This window comes from Haematobia irritans, chromosome 2, assembly GCF_050003625.1.
Source record: "Haematobia irritans isolate KBUSLIRL chromosome 2, ASM5000362v1, whole genome shotgun sequence".
Lineage (NCBI taxonomy): Eukaryota > Metazoa > Arthropoda > Insecta > Diptera > Muscidae > Haematobia > Haematobia irritans.
In genome coordinates, this window is record NC_134398.1 from 76,172,668 (window position 1) to 76,190,815 (window position 18,148).

The window sequence follows — 18,148 nt, forward strand, 5'->3', positions numbered from 1 at the left end:
TGGCCTCAATCTGGATATGAAGCGTCGTGTAATGACATGGTGCGATGCCGAAATAACGGTAAACGTGGGATACGACGAGAATACACCTGTCAGACGTTTGACAACGAGCCAGTCAGAGTCTATACCACCGAATGCCGAAGCAATTATATGGGTTTCTATGAATGGAGATTGTGAAGTCGGCCAATTGTGGGTTGTTGAACCAGCAGAAAACAAAAGCAACAACATCTTGATAGCAAATGCCCTGGTAACAACGAACGAAGAGAGACTAATACCAGTTCGTGTCTTGAACTTGTCTGACAATCATGAGCAAATTGTAAAATTTTCTGACATTGGCAAATGTACACCAGCCGAGGCAATAGTCAATTTGGAAGGCAACTCATCAAAGACACATGGAGCAGTGAGAAAACATCTAGAAGGGTATTTCGAGGCTTGGACACGTCATCTATCGCCGTCAGAGAGAAATAAAGCCAAGCAATTGTTGTGGAAAAACGCCTCTGCTTTTGCTTCTGAAAAGGGAAATCAAGGAAGAACATCTGTAGTGAAACATGAAATTAAAACCGCAGAAGAAAGGCCCATAAAACAGGCACCACGAAGTGTTCCCCTGGCAAAAAGAGACGAAGTTCAAAAGCTCATAAAGGAAATGGCGGAGAGTGGAGTGATCGAGCCATCATCAAGTCCTTGGTGTTCCCCAGTTGTGCTGGTCAAAAAGAAAGATGGAAGTACCCGATTCTGCGTGGACTACAGAAAACTGAATGATGTCACCAAAAAGAACAGTTATCCGCTTCCACGCATTGATGACACGTTGGACACACTAGCCGGAACAACATGGTTTTCTACGCTTGATTTGCAGAGTGGATATTGGCAAGTAGAGATCGCCGAAAAAGACAAGGAAAAGACGGCTTTTGGCGTTAATGGCGGTCTGTGGCAATTCAATGTAATGCCGTTCGGGCTCTGCAACGCTCCGGCTACCTTCGAAAGATTGATGGAGCGGGTACTGAAGGGGTTGCACTGGAAGTCGTGCTTGATATACTTGGACGACATCATAGTGATGGGCAAAACATTTGACGAGCACCTTAAGAACTTGAAAGACGTTATCCAGCAATTGTCAGCCGCTGGTCTACGCCTTAACGCAAAGAAATGCTCCCTTTTCCAGCGGGAAGTTAAATACCTGGGTCATCATGTGACTGCAGAGGGCATATCCACCGATGAAGACAAAATCCAAGCTGTCAGAGATTGGCCACGACCCCGAAATCTCCACGAATTAAGAAGTTTCCTTGGGTTATGTACATATTACCGACGATTCGTCCCAAACTTCGCCAGCATCGCCGCTAGTCTCCATAAATTGACGCAAAAAGGTCAGAAGTTCCAGTGGAGCGACGAACAGGAGGATTCATTCCAACATTTAAAAGAACTTTTATGTTCAGCTCCTGTTCTAGCGTATCCTATTCCGGGCGAAAAATTTGTTTTGGATACAGATGCTAGCGCGCATGATATTGGAGGTGTGCTATCCCAACAGATAGACGGCAAGGAGAAGGTCATCGGATATTTCAGCCGAACATTGTCCAAGCCCGAAAAGAACTACTGTGTAACGCGACGAGAGCTGCTAGCCGTCATAGAGGGTGTAAAACATTATCATAAATATTTGTATGGACAACACTTCTTGCTCAGGACTGATCACTCAGCTCTACGATGGTTGCTCCAATTCAAGAATCCGGAAGCTCAACTGGCACGTTGGATCGAGAGGCTCCAAAGCTATAATTTCAGTATCGAGCATAGAAAAGGTGGAAAACACGGTAACGCTGACGCTTTGTCACGTCGACCTTGCAGTATAGAATGCAAGCACTGCTCGAAAGCTGAACATAAGGAGGAGATTGTTGATATTCGGCTGTTACACATCGAATCTGGAGTGGACTGGCCAACAGAACAGCGTAAAGATCCCATTTTGAACAAAATTATTTCGGCAAAGGAAGAGAACAAGAAGCCCAGTAAGAAAGACATCGCAGCCGAAAGTCCACTTATGAAATCATACTGGGCTCAATGGGATAGTTTAGTTCTAGTCAATGGATCCCTGCAACGTAAATGGGAAAGCGAAGATGGCAAGAGCAGCCGAAATTTGATCATCGTACCGGATTCCAAAATAAGAGACGTTTTGGCGGAGTTCCATAATGGTCCCAGTGGAGGTCATCTGGGAATAACCAAAACAGCCGAGAAAGTGAAGCAACGATTCTACTGGGTTGGATGCCAGAAATCAATTGCTGAATGGGTAGCCAATTGCGAGAAGTGCATGAAGGCGAAAGGTCCAACAAGGAAAAGTCGAGGTCCTATGCAAGAATATAGACCAGGAGCCCCGTTTGAAAGAATAGCAATGGACGTAGCAGGCCCTTTCCCAGTAAGTGATTCTGGAAACCGTTATGTCCTTGTGGTCATGGATTACTTCAGCAAATGGCCGGAGGTGTATGCAATTCCAAACCAAGAGGCAAAAACGATTGTGGATGTTGTCAACAAAAACTGGATATGTCGCTACGGTGTGCCGTCCGAGATTCACTCAGACCAGGGAAGAAATTTTGAATCGGCCATATTCAAAGAGATGTGTGAATACCTTGGTATCAAGAAAACGAGGACTACACCATTACATCCACAATCCGATGGCATGGTAGAAAGGTTTAATCGCACTCTGGAGGAACATCTTCGAAAAGTAGTGGACAACGGCCAGAGGGACTGGGACGACCATATACCAAAGTTTTTGCTGTCGTATAGATCTGCCATTCATGATTCCACCTCTCGAACACCGGCCAATGTTCTATTCGGAACTGAGTTGAAGTTGCCTGGAGATCTGATATTCGGCGCTAAACCTAATGAGCTCGCCATGGAAGAAAACAGAAACGACATCCCAAACACTTTCGGTGAAGTTCACGAATCAGTGCGCAACAAAATAAAAATGGTCAGCAACAGAATGAAGGCGAGATACGATCGTGCTGTAAATACTGAGAGCTTCCAAGAAGAAGAATTGGTTCTGCTATTTAACCCGCAACGAAAGAAAGGATTGTGTCCTAAACTGCAAACACAGTGGGAAGGCCCATACAAAGTCATCAAGAAGATCAATGATGTTGTATACCGGATTCAGAAGGACGACAGCCCCAGATCAAAGATGAAAGTTGTACATCTGGAACGATTGGCTCCTTACGGAACAGGTTATGTGCCTGTTCCGGACGAACAGGCTTAAGCGGGAGGCAGTGTTGATAATTATAGATATAAGTTTATCTATAATTAGTTTCCGTTAATTTAAAATTTCAAATTGTAACGATAAAATTTCGCTATCACTTGTCTATTCATTTTCTAGTATTTTCCTGAATTTCTTTTATGTTCTTTTGTTTGCTTACCGAAATGTTAGTTCTTACTCTCTCATAGAATAGCAACCCCTTTGCTTTGTTATTCTGCATTCTCATTTCATCTCATTGTCTATTGTCATTGTTGTTGTAGTAATGCGAGCATATATCTATGTGAGTGTGTATGTGTTTGGCAGCCACCAGACGTAGATCCTTCTAGCATTGTCTAAGAATGTTCTGGCGTTGCCAGAATATTGTAGTGCTACCAGAATGTTCTCGTATTGCCACACCGTCATATATAAAAGCGCTCGCATGCTGCTAACGAGTCAGTCTTAATTAAAGCGTCAAACGAATAACTTCAGTGTTAACGAATTGTAAAGTGTGAAGTCATAGTAAATAAATTGTAGATTGTCGTTATTTAGAAGAACTGTGTTTTAATTGTCGGGTAATTAAAAACGCCTAAATATAAAAACGTAACAATATTATACAAAATGGTTCAGATTTAGATATAGCTCGCATATATATGTATCGCCCGATTTTGAAAATTTTTTGACCATAGGGGCCTCATTTATTAACTGATCGTACTTAAATTTTACACAAAGTTACCTTCTGTGGTATCAATCATACCTGCAAAATATTATACAAAATGGTTAAGATTTAGATATAGCTCCCATATATATGTATCGCCCGAATTTGAAAAATTTGCCCCTAATAACCTTATTTTTGACCATAGGGGCCTCATTTATTAACTGATCGTACTCAAATTTTACACAAAGTGACCTTCTGTGGAATCAATCATACCTGCAAAATGGTTCAGATTTAGATATATAATACTCTTATTTATTAACCTATGTTATTCAAATTTTGATGTACTAGCTGATCGGGGTGGTTTAGGGTATGTTATAGTCGGCCCCGCCCGACTTTCTACTTTAGTATTTAGAAAACAACCTTTTTGTGCAAATTGGCTCACTGTTGAATTAAAGGATTGACTAGAAAATGACGCTTTTAAATGTCAGTGCATTGCTTGTGGAAAATCTGACCTGAAGAAACACGCGGCCTTTAAAGGTCACAAGAAAAATGCTGGTATTGTTAAAAATGAGCAATGATGTTGCAAAGTTTGAAATCCGATTAAGAATTTCAGCATTAATATTATTGCCCATTTGATCCCTTTATTGAAGGATATAGTCCCTGACTATTAATTTTAAGAAATATTTGTTATTTTCTTGCCATATTTGTTTGAATTTAGTCAATTTTTTACCGTAGTGAAAAATGTAGGGAAACAATTTTGGGTGTAGGGAAAAAAGGGAAATTTGGGAACCGCGTAGGGAATTTTTAAAAAACTGTGGTTGAACTCATGATTTAAATTCCTAATTCCTATGTTTAGTTTAATAACTAAAGCACCTTTATTATTTTGTTTAGTCAGAGTTTTAGTCGATTTAATTAAAAAGATAATAATTGATATGCAAACCATTCTTTCATAAATGAATATCTCAATAACGCTGCAAAAAGGTAGTGAAACAGTCCTTTTTGTTGCCGGAAGTGTTGCAAAATTGGCGCAGAAGGACCGATGTACACCATTTCAACAACCGTTGTACTGAATTTGCATCACTTCTTAAGGTGTGATCCAAATTCAGTGTTTTGAATGTGAATTTAAAAATTTTTTTCCCAAATAAATAATGGGAAATTGGAACATTTGGCCTAAAATATTTTCAATAATTCGCAATTTTTATACCCTCCACCATAGGATGGGGGTATATTAACTTTGTCATTCCGTTTGTAACACATCGAAATATTGCTCTAAGACCCCATAAAGTATATATTCTACGTCGTAGTGAAATTCTGAGTCGATCTGAGCATGTCCGTCCGTCTGTTGAAATCACGCTAACTTCCGAACGAAACAAGCTATCGACTTGAAACATGGCACAAGTAGTTGTTATTGACGTAGGTCGGATGGTATTGCAAATGGGCCATATCGGTCCACTTTTACGTATAGCCCCCATATAAACGGACCCCCAAATTTGGCTTGCGATTGCTCTAAGAGAAGCAAATTTCATCCGATCCGGCTGAAATTTGGTACATGGTGTTAGTATATGGTCTCTAACAACCATGCAAAAATTGGTTTCAAAGCTTCTCTAAATGGTTTCACTGCAATGTGGAACGCCATTCGGACTCGGCTATAAAAAGGAGGTCCCTTGTCATTGAGCTTAACATGGAATCGGGAAGCACTCAGTGATAAGAGAGAAGTTCACCAATGTGGTATCACAATGGACTGAATAGTCTAAGTGAGCCTGATACATCGGGCTGCCATCTAACCTAACCTAACCGTGCCAAAATTGGTCGATATCGGTCCATAACTATATATAGCCCCCATATAAACCGATCTCCAGATTTGACCTCCGGAAGCTCTTGGAGGAGCAAAATTCATCCGATTCGTTTGAAATTTGGTACATTGCGTTAGTATATGGCCGCTAACAGCCATGCAAAAATTGGTCCATATCGTTCTTTAGTTATATATAGCCGATGGCCAATCACACAACAATTGGACCATATCGCCAAAAATAATCTATCAAAACTTTATTTCCATAGAAAATTTTGTCAAAATTTTATTTCTATAGAAAATTTTGTCAAAATTTTATTTCTATAGAAAATTTTGTCAAAATTGTAGTTCTATAGAAAATTTTGTCAAAATTTAATTTCTATAGAAAATTTTGTCAAAATTTTATTTCCATAGAAAGTTTTGTCAAAATTTTATTGCTTTAAAAAATTTTCTCAAAATTTTATTTCTATACGAAAATATCTCACAATTTTGTTTCTATAGAAATTTTTCTCAAAATTTTATTTTATTATTTTGTAAAAAACATGTTTATGGAAAATTTTATCAAAATTTTATTTCTATAGAAAATTTTTATCAAAAAAGAAATAAAGTTTGTCAAAATTTTATCTCTATAGAAAATTTGTCAAACTAAAGTATATACGTATTAAATCGGCTTTTTTTAATATATACCCCATATGGACTAACTTACAATTTAGAAGATGAGGTTAATGCCTCGGCCGCAACCCATGTAATTATATTGTGGATGACAGTCTTTACTGAAGATTCTATGCAATCCATGGTGGGGGGTACATAAGGTTCGGCCTGGCCGAACTTACGGCCGTATATACTTGTTAATTTTCTTCGGATGAAATGCATTTAACTCTTTTAAACTTTTTTGCCATGTTTCTTCCATTATATTAGCATTTTATTTATTATACATATTTCTTTATATCGATATTTGTACTTAATAAATACATACATACATATGTTCTCGCATTGCTATAATTATACCACCATTTAAATGAAGCTCCGTTAGCTAAAGAACTTTAAAATCGTACAGGGACATACCTGTCATGCTGCCTATATATAACATACGCCAGTTAACAACTTAACTCCCGAAATTTTTTTTCAGTTTAGTAGCCAGTTTCTCATCCTCCGATTAATTTTAAGCGGAGGATAGACCTCCAGTTAGTAATATTTATGTATGGGATCAGCTGTTTTATCGACACGATAAATAATAACAAGACATTGAGAAACTGGCCCTTAGTATTCTAGAGGGTTCACTGATTTTGAGAGTGTTTGGCGAAAATAGTATTATTAATGGTTACTTTTCATTAATTGTTGGCTTAGCACCTTCTCTACATCAACATCGGTATAAACAACAATCGATCGTTTTTTGAATAATTCCTTGCCCACATCTGGATGTTTTTGCAATTGAATACCATGTGTGTCATCATTCTCCAAAGCAAGAAATATGCGAACAGATCAGATAATTTGGATTGTTGAAGACCCCACAAAAGACAAATGAGTATTCCATTGGAACATCCGAAATTAGTTTAGCTTTGACGGCGGCAGTCACTGCATTACGTGGAAGTTGGATTCATTTTTGTAATCTGTTTTTTTTTTCAACTTCACTGTTGAGTTGTTCAACGAGTCTGTCAACATCTTTTTGTTTTGCCGCCCAGACAGTTTATCCATTTCAATTGATGGTCCTTCACTAATGTCTCTCTATTTCTCATGCTTGTTGTATTAGCTCCAAATTCATTTGCACTAACTACACTAATTGAGCGATTTCCCATACATCCACCCATGGAACAAACTCGTTTGGCCGTCTCCATATGTCATCGTTGTAGCTCTTTGGCTTTGTTTTGTCACACCACTTGATATAATTTCTTCTCGTGAGTTCACCTCAACAAAGATTTTAATTTGAGCTAAAATTACACTCCTATAACTCAAGGCGACAATTTCTTCTCTTCAAGGGCAACTACAGCTTCTCGATTGGTTGATAAACTTATCGCACTGAATCTGTGTCCACGTATCATTAGTTGTGGAAAGGTAGCCAGCAAACCCTCAATGAGTTATTATTTTGAGAAATAAGAACTCTTTCGTTTTTGGTTTAAATTAATTATCTACCGCGTATTTTTATTGTTTACAAAAATAAGATTGATTTTGACAGCTGGGGGCCAAGTGTTGCCAATCAAAATCGAAATTTGAACTGATAACTTTTTCGTTTTCTTTTAGCACTGGTTATCAGTGCAAAAAGAAAACAGCCCTAATGTTAATTTTGAATTTGACTCGTATCGAAAATTGTTTGACAAATTATATAGTAGCGATGCATTTCAATTTGCGGATAACAATTGAGATATTATTGCTAATGTGTTAAATTTCAGTGTTGAGGGTAATGTCTGTTTTTTGTTGAGAACGCGATTTTCTCAACAATTTCTCAACTTAAATCTTACCCTAATCCTTTTAAAAAATGTTTGAAAAATTGTTGAAATTTAGCATTTTTCAAACGTTTGTGTTCATTGGGTATGTTGGAAAATCTTCAATATCCTCAAAAGAACTGACACCGACAGAAATTGAGGCTGGTGAGAAACTGATATGTCGTCTTGTACAAATGGAGACATTTGGTGAAGAAAGGAAGTCCCTTTTGAGTAAAAAACCAATATCAAAATCAAGCGACATATTTCAGTTGACGCCATATCTCGATGATGAAAATATTATTAGAGTTAATGGTCGAATCGATAACGCCTACTACTTGCCAGATTCTGCGAGACGTCCAATTATATTGCCAAGCGGGCATCACATCACAAAACTTATCACCTCATATTGCCATCAATTGAGACATCATCAGAATGACCATATTGCTATGAACGAGATAAGACGAAAAATTTTGGATTCCACATATTCGGAGAGTTTTAAGGTCTGTCAAAGAATCATGTCCTACACGCATCCGCGATTCAGTCAAACCTCTACCATCTCTAATGGGACAATTGACAATCGACCGCTTGATGCCATATATTCGACCCTTTAGTTATATTGGTCTGGACTATTGTGGTCCGTTTTATGTCACAATTGGACGAAGTCGAGTCAAAATTTGGATTGCGTTATTTACATGCCTCACAACTAGAGCCCTGCATTTAAAGTAGCAACTGATTTATCCACAGATGCATTTTTAATTTGTCTTAGAAACTTCATGAATCGTAGAGGCGTTCCTGTGAGAATCTGGAGCGATAATGGGACCAATTTTATTGGAGCCCAGAAAGAAATATCTCCTAGAAATCGGTTTCTTGACTTTGATGAAATACAGAGAAACTTATCAAGGGATAATATAGAGAGGATTTTCAACTGCCCCTCTAATCCTCATGCAGGTGGTTGCTGGAAGAGATTAGTGAGATGTGTAAAGCAACTATTATCAAAATATTTAAAGAAGAAGCACCAAGACTCGAAACCTTTCGAAGCACCGTAATTGAGGCAGAATGTATAATAAATAATAGGCCTTTGACAGATTTGCCTATAGATCAGAATTCGGATGAACCCTTGACACCTAACCATTTTTTGATGGGTTCGTTGAGTTCTACACAGACTCCAGGTCCTTTTGAGGAAAAAATATGCCTTCGAAAGCAATGGCGAATTTCCCAAAATTTAAAGGACAGAATATGGAAGCGATGGGTAGTCGAATATTTAGCACAGCTACTAAGACGACCAAAATGGCGAGAAGAACAACCTCCACTAGAACAAGGAAATTTGGTCATTGTATTAGACCACAACCAGCCGCGAAGTAATTAGAGGACCGGGAGAATCATCAAGGTTTTTAGAGGATCATTTAAAAATATTTTGTTTTAGCAAAAACGAAACTTCGTATACCGCACGAAGTAAGTATCAATCAAAAAACACCATCGTCGTTCAGTTGATTGGCAGAAGTCAGCTAATGCAGACTGTCAGAGAGTCTGTGCTTTTTATACCCTCCACCATAGCATGGGGGTATATTAACTTTGTCATTCCGTTTGTAACACATCGAAATATTGCTCTAAGACCTCATAAAGTATATATATTCTGGGTCGTGGTGAAATTCTGAGTCGATCTGAGCATGTCCGTCCGTCCGTCTGTTGAAATCACGCTAACTTCCGAACGAAACAAGCTATCGACTTGAAACTTGGCACAAGTAGTTGTTATTGATGTATTGCAAATGGACCATATCGGTCCATTTTTACGTATAGCCCCCATATAAACGGACCCCCAAATTTGGCTTGCAGACCCTCTAAGAGAAGCAAATTTCATCCGATCCGGCTAAAATTTGGTACATGGTGTTAATATATGGTCTCTAACAGCCATGCAAAAATTGGTCCGCATCGGTCCATAATTATATATAGCCCCCATATAAACCCATCCCCCGATTTGGCTTTCGGAGCCTCTAAGAGAAGCAAATTTTATCCGATCCGGCTGAAAATTGGTACATGGTGTTAGTATATGGTCTTTAACAACCATGCAAAAATTGGTCCACATCGGTCCATAATTATATGTAGCCCCCATATAAACCCATCCCCCGATTTGGCTTTCGGAGCCTCTAAGAGAAGCAAATTTCATCCGATCCGTCTGAAATTTGGTACATGGTGTTAGTATATGGTCTCTAACAACTAAGCAAAAAATGGTCCACATTGATCCATAATTATATATAGCCCATATAAACCGATCTCCAGATTTGACCTCCGGAAGCTCTTGGAGGAGCAAAATTCATCCGATTCGTTTGAAATTTGGTACATTGCGTTAGTATATGGCCGCTAACAGCCATGCAAAAATTGGTCCATATCGTTCTTTAGTTATATATAGCCGATGGCCAATCACACAACAATTGGACCATATCGCCAAAAATAATCTATCAAAACTTTATTTCCATAGAAAATTTTGTCAAAATTTTATTTCTATAGAAAATTTTGTCAAAATTTTATTTCTATAGAAAATTTTGTCAAAATTGTAGTTCTATAGAAAATTTTGTCAAAATTTAATTTCTATAGAAAATTTTGTCAAAATTTTATTTCCATAGAAAGTTTTGTCAAAATTTTATTGCTTTAAAAAATTTTCTCAAAATTTTATTTCTATACGAAAATATCTCACAATTTTGTTTCTATAGAAATTTTTCTCAAAATTTTATTTTATTATTTTGTAAAAAACATGTTTATGGAAAATTTTATCAAAATTTTATTTCTATAGAAAATTTTTATCAAAAAAGAAATAAAGTTTGTCAAAATTTTATCTCTATAGAAAATTTGTCAAACTAAAGTATATACGTATTAAATCGGCTTTTTTTAATATATACCCCATATGGACTAACTTACAATTTAGAAGATGAGGTTAATGCCTCGGCCGCAACCCATGTAATTATATTGTGGATGACAGTCTTTACTGAAGATTCTATGCAATCCATGGTGGGGGGTACATAAGGTTCGGCCTGGCCGAACTTACGGCCGTATATACTTGTTAATTTTCTTCGGATGAAATGCATTTAACTCTTTTAAACTTTTTTGCCATGTTTCTTCCATTATATTAGCATTTTATTTATTATACATATTTCTTTATATCGATATTTGTACTTAATAAATACATACATACATATGTTCTCGCATTGCTATAATTATACCACCATTTAAATGAAGCTCCGTTAGCTAAAGAACTTTAAAATCGTACAGGGACATACCTGTCATGCTGCCTATATATAACATACGCCAGTTAACAACTTAACTCCCGAAATTTTTTTTCAGTTTAGTAGCCAGTTTCTCATCCTCCGATTAATTTTAAGCGGAGGATAGACCTCCAGTTAGTAATATTTATGTATGGGATCAGCTGTTTTATCGACACGATAAATAATAACAAGACATTGAGAAACTGGCCCTTAGTATTCTAGAGGGTTCACTGATTTTGAGAGTGTTTGGCGAAAATAGTATTATTAATGGTTACTTTTCATTAATTGTTGGCTTAGCACCTTCTCTACATCAACATCGGTATAAACAACAATCGATCGTTTTTTGAATAATTCCTTGCCCACATCTGGATGTTTTTGCAATTGAATACCATGTGTGTCATCATTCTCCAAAGCAAGAAATATGCGAACAGATCAGATAATTTGGATTGTTGAAAACCCCACAAAAGACAAATGAGTATTCCATTGGAACATCCGAAATTAGTTTAGCTTTGACGGCGGCAGTCACTGCATTACGTGGAAGTTGGATTCATTTTTGTAATCTGTTTTTTTTTTTCAACTTCACTGTTGAGTTGTTCAACGAGTCTGTCAACATCTTTTTGTTTTGCCGCCCAGACAGTTTATCCATTTCAATTGATGGTCCTTCACTAATGTCTCTCTATTTCTCATGCTTGTTGTATTAGCTCCAAATTCATTTGCACTAACTACACTAATTGAGCGATTTCCCATACATCCACCCATGGAACAAACTCGTTTGGCCGTCTCCATATGTCATCGTTGTAGCTCTTTGGCTTTGTTTTGTCACACCACTTGATATAATTTCTTCTCGTGAGTTCACCTCAACAAAGATTTTAATTTGAGCTAAAATTACACTCCTATAACTCAAGGCGACAATTTCTTCTCTTCAAGGGCAACTACAGCTTCTCGATTGGTTGATAAACTTATCGCACTGAATCTGTGTCCACGTATCATTAGTTGTGGAAAGGTAGCCAGCAAACCCTCAATGAGTTATTATTTTGAGAAATAAGAACTCTTTCGTTTTTGGTTTAAATTAATTATCTACCGCGTATTTTTATTGTTTACAAAAATAAGATTGATTTTGACAGCTGGGGGCCAAGTGTTGCCAATCAAAATCGAAATTTGAACTGATAACTTTTTCGTTTTCTTTTAGCACTGGTTATCAGTGCAAAAAGAAAACAGCCCTAATGTTAATTTTGAATTTGACTCGTATCGAAAATTGTTTGACAAATTATATAGTAGCGATGCATTTCAATTTGCGGATAACAATTGAGATATTATTGCTAATGTGTTAAATTTCAGTGTTGAGGGTAATGTCTGTTTTTTGTTGAGAACGCGATTTTCTCAACAATTTCTCAACTTAAATCTTACCCTAATCCTTTTAAAAAATGTTTGAAAAATTGTTGAAATTTAGCATTTTTCAAACGTTTGTGTTCATTGGGTATGTTGGAAAATCTTCAATATCCTCAAAAGAACTGACACCGACAGAAATTGAGGCTGGTGAGAAACTGATATGTCGTCTTGTACAAATGGAGACATTTGGTGAAGAAAGGAAGTCCCTTTTGAGTAAAAAACCAATATCAAAATCAAGCGACATATTTCAGTTGACGCCATATCTCGATGATGAAAATATTATTAGAGTTAATGGTCGAATCGATAACGCCTACTACTTGCCAGATTCTGCGAGACGTCCAATTATATTGCCAAGCGGGCATCACATCACAAAACTTATCACCTCATATTGCCATCAATTGAGACATCATCAGAATGACCATATTGCTATGAACGAGATAAGACGAAAAATTTTGGATTCCACATATTCGGAGAGTTTTAAGGTCTGTCAAAGAATCATGTCCTACACGCATCCGCGATTCAGTCAAACCTCTACCATCTCTAATGGGACAATTGACAATCGACCGCTTGATGCCATATATTCGACCCTTTAGTTATATTGGTCTGGACTATTGTGGTCCGTTTTATGTCACAATTGGACGAAGTCGAGTCAAAATTTGGATTGCGTTATTTACATGCCTCACAACTAGAGCCCTGCATTTAAAGTAGCAACTGATTTATCCACAGATGCATTTTTAATTTGTCTTAGAAACTTCATGAATCGTAGAGGCGTTCCTGTGAGAATCTGGAGCGATAATGGGACCAATTTTATTGGAGCCCAGAAAGAAATATCTCCTAGAAATCGGTTTCTTGACTTTGATGAAATACAGAGAAACTTATCAAGGGATAATATAGAGAGGATTTTCAACTGCCCCTCTAATCCTCATGCAGGTGGTTGCTGGAAGAGATTAGTGAGATGTGTAAAGCAACTATTATCAAAATATTTAAAGAAGAAGCACCAAGACTCGAAACCTTTCGAAGCACCGTAATTGAGGCAGAATGTATAATAAATAATAGGCCTTTGACAGATTTGCCTATAGATCAGAATTCGGATGAACCCTTGACACCTAACCATTTTTTGATGGGTTCGTTGAGTTCTACACAGACTCCAGGTCCTTTTGAGGAAAAAATATGCCTTCGAAAGCAATGGCGAATTTCCCAAAATTTAAAGGACAGAATATGGAAGCGATGGGTAGTCGAATATTTAGCACAGCTACTAAGACGACCAAAATGGCGAGAAGAACAACCTCCACTAGAACAAGGAAATTTGGTCATTGTATTAGACCACAACCAGCCGCGAAGTAATTAGAGGACCGGGAGAATCATCAAGGTTTTTAGAGGATCATTTAAAAATATTTTGTTTTAGCAAAAACGAAACTTCGTATACCGCACGAAGTAAGTATCAATCAAAAAACACCATCGTCGTTCAGTTGATTGGCAGAAGTCAGCTAATGCAGACTGTCAGAGAGTCTGTGCTTTTTATACCCTCCACCATAGCATGGGGGTATATTAACTTTGTCATTCCGTTTGTAACACATCGAAATATTGCTCTAAGACCTCATAAAGTATATATATTCTGGGTCGTGGTGAAATTCTGAGTCGATCTGAGCATGTCCGTCCGTCCGTCTGTTGAAATCACGCTAACTTCCGAACGAAACAAGCTATCGACTTGAAACTTGGCACAAGTAGTTGTTATTGATGTATTGCAAATGGACCATATCGGTCCATTTTTACGTATAGCCCCCATATAAACGGACCCCCAAATTTGGCTTGCAGACCCTCTAAGAGAAGCAAATTTCATCCGATCCGGCTAAAATTTGGTACATGGTGTTAATATATGGTCTCTAACAGCCATGCAAAAATTGGTCCGCATCGGTCCATAATTATATATAGCCCCCATATAAACCCATCCCCCGATTTGGCTTTCGGAGCCTCTAAGAGAAGCAAATTTTATCCGATCCGGCTGAAAATTGGTACATGGTGTTAGTATATGGTCTTTAACAACCATGCAAAAATTGGTCCACATCGGTCCATAATTATATGTAGCCCCCATATAAACCCATCCCCCGATTTGGCTTTCGGAGCCTCTAAGAGAAGCAAATTTCATCCGATCCGTCTGAAATTTGGTACATGGTGTTAGTATATGGTCTCTAACAACTAAGCAAAAAATGGTCCACATTGATCCATAATTATATATAGCCCCTATATAAACCGATCCCCAGATTTAGCTTGCGGAGCCTCTAACTCTAGAAAAGAAAGTTTCGTCCGATCCGGCTGAAATTTGGTACATGGTGTTAGTATATGGTCTCTAACAACTATGCAAAAATTGGTGGTCCATATCAGTCCATAATCATATATAGCCCCCATATAAACCGATCCCGAGATTTGGTTTTGGAGCCTCTTGGAGGAGCACATTTCATGCGAGTCAGTTGAAATTTGGTACATTGTGCTAGTATATGGCCGTTAACAACCATGCTTAACTAGGTCCATATCGGTCTATAGTTATATATAGCACTCAGATAAATCGATCCCCAATCACACAAAAATTAGTCCATATCAATAATTGTATATAGCCCCCAATTCTGGCTCCCTACGTACCGTGCAAAAGTCCATATCGATTCGTAATTATTTGTAGACTTACCTACACATACCTTTTTTTGTCTAATATATACCACGTATGGACTAACTCACAATTTAGAAAACGATGTTAAGAAGTTTAAAGGTACCACAACCCACACAGAAAAAAAAGTGTCTTGTAAATTTAAGAAGATTTTTACAATAATTTATTACAAGAATTTTCCAGAATCTTAGTTCATTTTTCGTATCTTCAACGAAAATTAACTACTCGAAAGGAAATTTTACAAATTCTAAGTAGCAATCGTTTAGTTCATGGCCTACAAAATACGATGGAAATTTCCTTAAAAAATTTCTTAACTGGTAGTTAAAAATTCGTTTGTCATGCTATAAAACTACTTGTGAAATGTAAAGTATTTTCTAAATAATAAGTACAATTTACTATAAGATTTTTTTGTATGAGAAAATATTTTTTTACGAAAAATGGACTTGAAAGTTGATAGCAATTTCTTACTGACAATTCCTATAGTTAATAATTGTTGGTAAAAAATTACCCAATGAAATATTTTTAGTTCAAATGTAATTAACCCTGGAAAGTCATCCTTATTTTTTGTACACTAACGTCATCCTTCGTCACTTTGGCTACGGCTTAATTCAAGACGCTATAATTGGCATCGTGAGAAAAATTGAGAACCAAAATTGAGTTTATTTCCTTATTCAATTTGGTGTTAATTAGTATAAGACAAAAATTCATAAAATTATTGTATTGGTATAACTTAAATTTATTATTTCCCAATCGACCAATATTCATTTTAAATCGAAAATGAAATTATGCGTCGTCATTTTGACGAAGGATGACTGTCCAGGGTTAAATTTATAGACAGTTTCGTCAAAAATGGTAGATAACATTTCATGAAAATTTTGCAAATTTTAAGTTAAACGTTTCATCGTTCATAAACTGGTGTGCCTTTACGAATATTATTCTTAGAGTAAATTGTCAGCATGTTGCGTGCGCTAAGGTGGCTTCCGACAGCTCGCGGCACAAATCTCAGACGGTTCCAACCCGCCAACCTTAGCCCAGAGGGACGAACACTAATTGAAATCATTGACATATCAAACAGAACAAAAAAAAAACGATCATCAACACGAAACACACTATTTGACGGTGGGAGCTTGATCTTTTGCTCCCGCACTTTGCCCTCCCTGCCATGGTTCTTGTTGTCCTAATTTCCTCCTTTTTGCAAGAACCCCGTATCCCACACACTCACCTCACAAGCCTATACCACTCAGTTCACCTCCTCATAATAACAAGACTAACACATCATAATTACTTTTTTAAACATCAAACATAAATTTCACATTTATTGATATTATTTGAATGATTTCTTAAACCTAACAAAAATGGGCTTAAATCTAACACAAATGACTCTTTTCAAGTCACTAACACCAGCTTATTTTAAATTACTGATGAGCCACTGGCCCAGATTTACCCCTTCTTCCTGATGCCTAGACGCTTATATGGCCCTTTCGCGGCCCGCAGATATTACCACTTATTTACCTAACTAAAAGAGCTCTCTTAATTGGTTCCTCGGATCGGATTTAACATCGACCCCAAAACACACACCGTACGTCTAGATATCCTGAGACAAATCCTGCGCTCGTTTATAACTGATTTTCTCTGGCGTTAATAACCTTCACATATAATAGATCACAATGTACTACATAAAACAAATAAAATCTATCCTATTGTATTTCTATTTAATATCTTTCCTTTTTTTGTATAGTTTAGATTTCCAAAAAAAAATATATATGTACGTTAATGTAAAATATTTCGTTTTTGTATGTGTATTAGTTTTGCTTTAGCGTTTTCTCATAGAAATATTGTTTAGTCAAGAAAATATTGATATTTTAATAAATAGCAAAAAATATTTGTCACCAGCAAACTAATGTGACCTCTCTTTCTCATCCTCGACAGGTATAACGGATTTGATATTTTAACCGACGGCTCTTACAGAGGAACTCTTGTTTTACGGTAAGTAATATGGCTTGTTTTTACCTTGGCTTCCTGGTTTTAATATTAGAATCTTTGTGTTTCAGACCGAAAGCGTTCTCACCACCAAGTTCGACTGCAACGTAGTATACGCCTGGGAGTCCACTTATCCGGCAAGTTGTTTGTCTCTTCAGAATTATAAGACAATCTGGATTGCCAGTCTGGGTACCAACGGTTGGCTCTTTAACGTGGGTGTCTTCTAGGACGTTCAAATTACAACTATGGATGCAATCCGTGAATGCGTTCTATTCTAGCAATTAGATGTAGGACGAACAACACAAAATACAACATTACCATTCACATATTACCAATATACAAAAAAAAAATCAAACACTTACTGTTTCTATTACACGCACTTTTGCAAATAAACTATCAATGTTTTGACATACACAATTGTTTCAAAATTATAACGTTTTTGAAGAACCACTTTTTTATGGATGGTTAAGGGTAAGTAAAGAACACCATTAAATCAAAATTCCGCACTTGACTACTCCTGTCGAATTCACTGGTGACAATGGCTTCCTTACCACCCGTCACCTCTTTTATACGTGCTTCAAAAATCTAATTTTCCCACCATTTTCCGCTTTCCTTTTGTTTTTGTATTTTCATCCATATACATAATTAATAAAAACAAACAACTGTCCATAACGTCTGTCCGTCCCTTTCATACAGTGTTGCCCCATAGTTCCCGCTTTCGGATCGCTTCAAACTTGGCAGCACTCCAACTCATCTGTCACTCACAATCGACCCATTACTTATCAGCTGTGCCAATCGGT

The 18,148-nt window shown here is 37.1% G+C and overlaps 2 long non-coding RNA genes across 2 annotated transcripts; one reads left to right on the forward strand and one right to left on the reverse strand.

Moving 5' to 3' along the window:
* Positions 1-16,649: 16,649 nt before the first annotated feature.
* LOC142225548 (uncharacterized) lies at positions 16,650-18,104 on the reverse strand. Its single transcript, XR_012719316.1, has 2 exons — positions 17,711-18,104; positions 16,650-17,622 (listed from the first exon to the last, which is right to left on the reverse strand). It is a non-coding gene; the product is annotated as an uncharacterized LOC142225548 (long non-coding RNA).
* Positions 17,144-17,776, forward strand: LOC142225545 (uncharacterized). Its single transcript, XR_012719313.1, has 2 exons — positions 17,144-17,354; positions 17,420-17,776. It is a non-coding gene; the product is annotated as an uncharacterized LOC142225545 (long non-coding RNA).
* Positions 18,105-18,148: the final 44 nt, after the last annotated feature.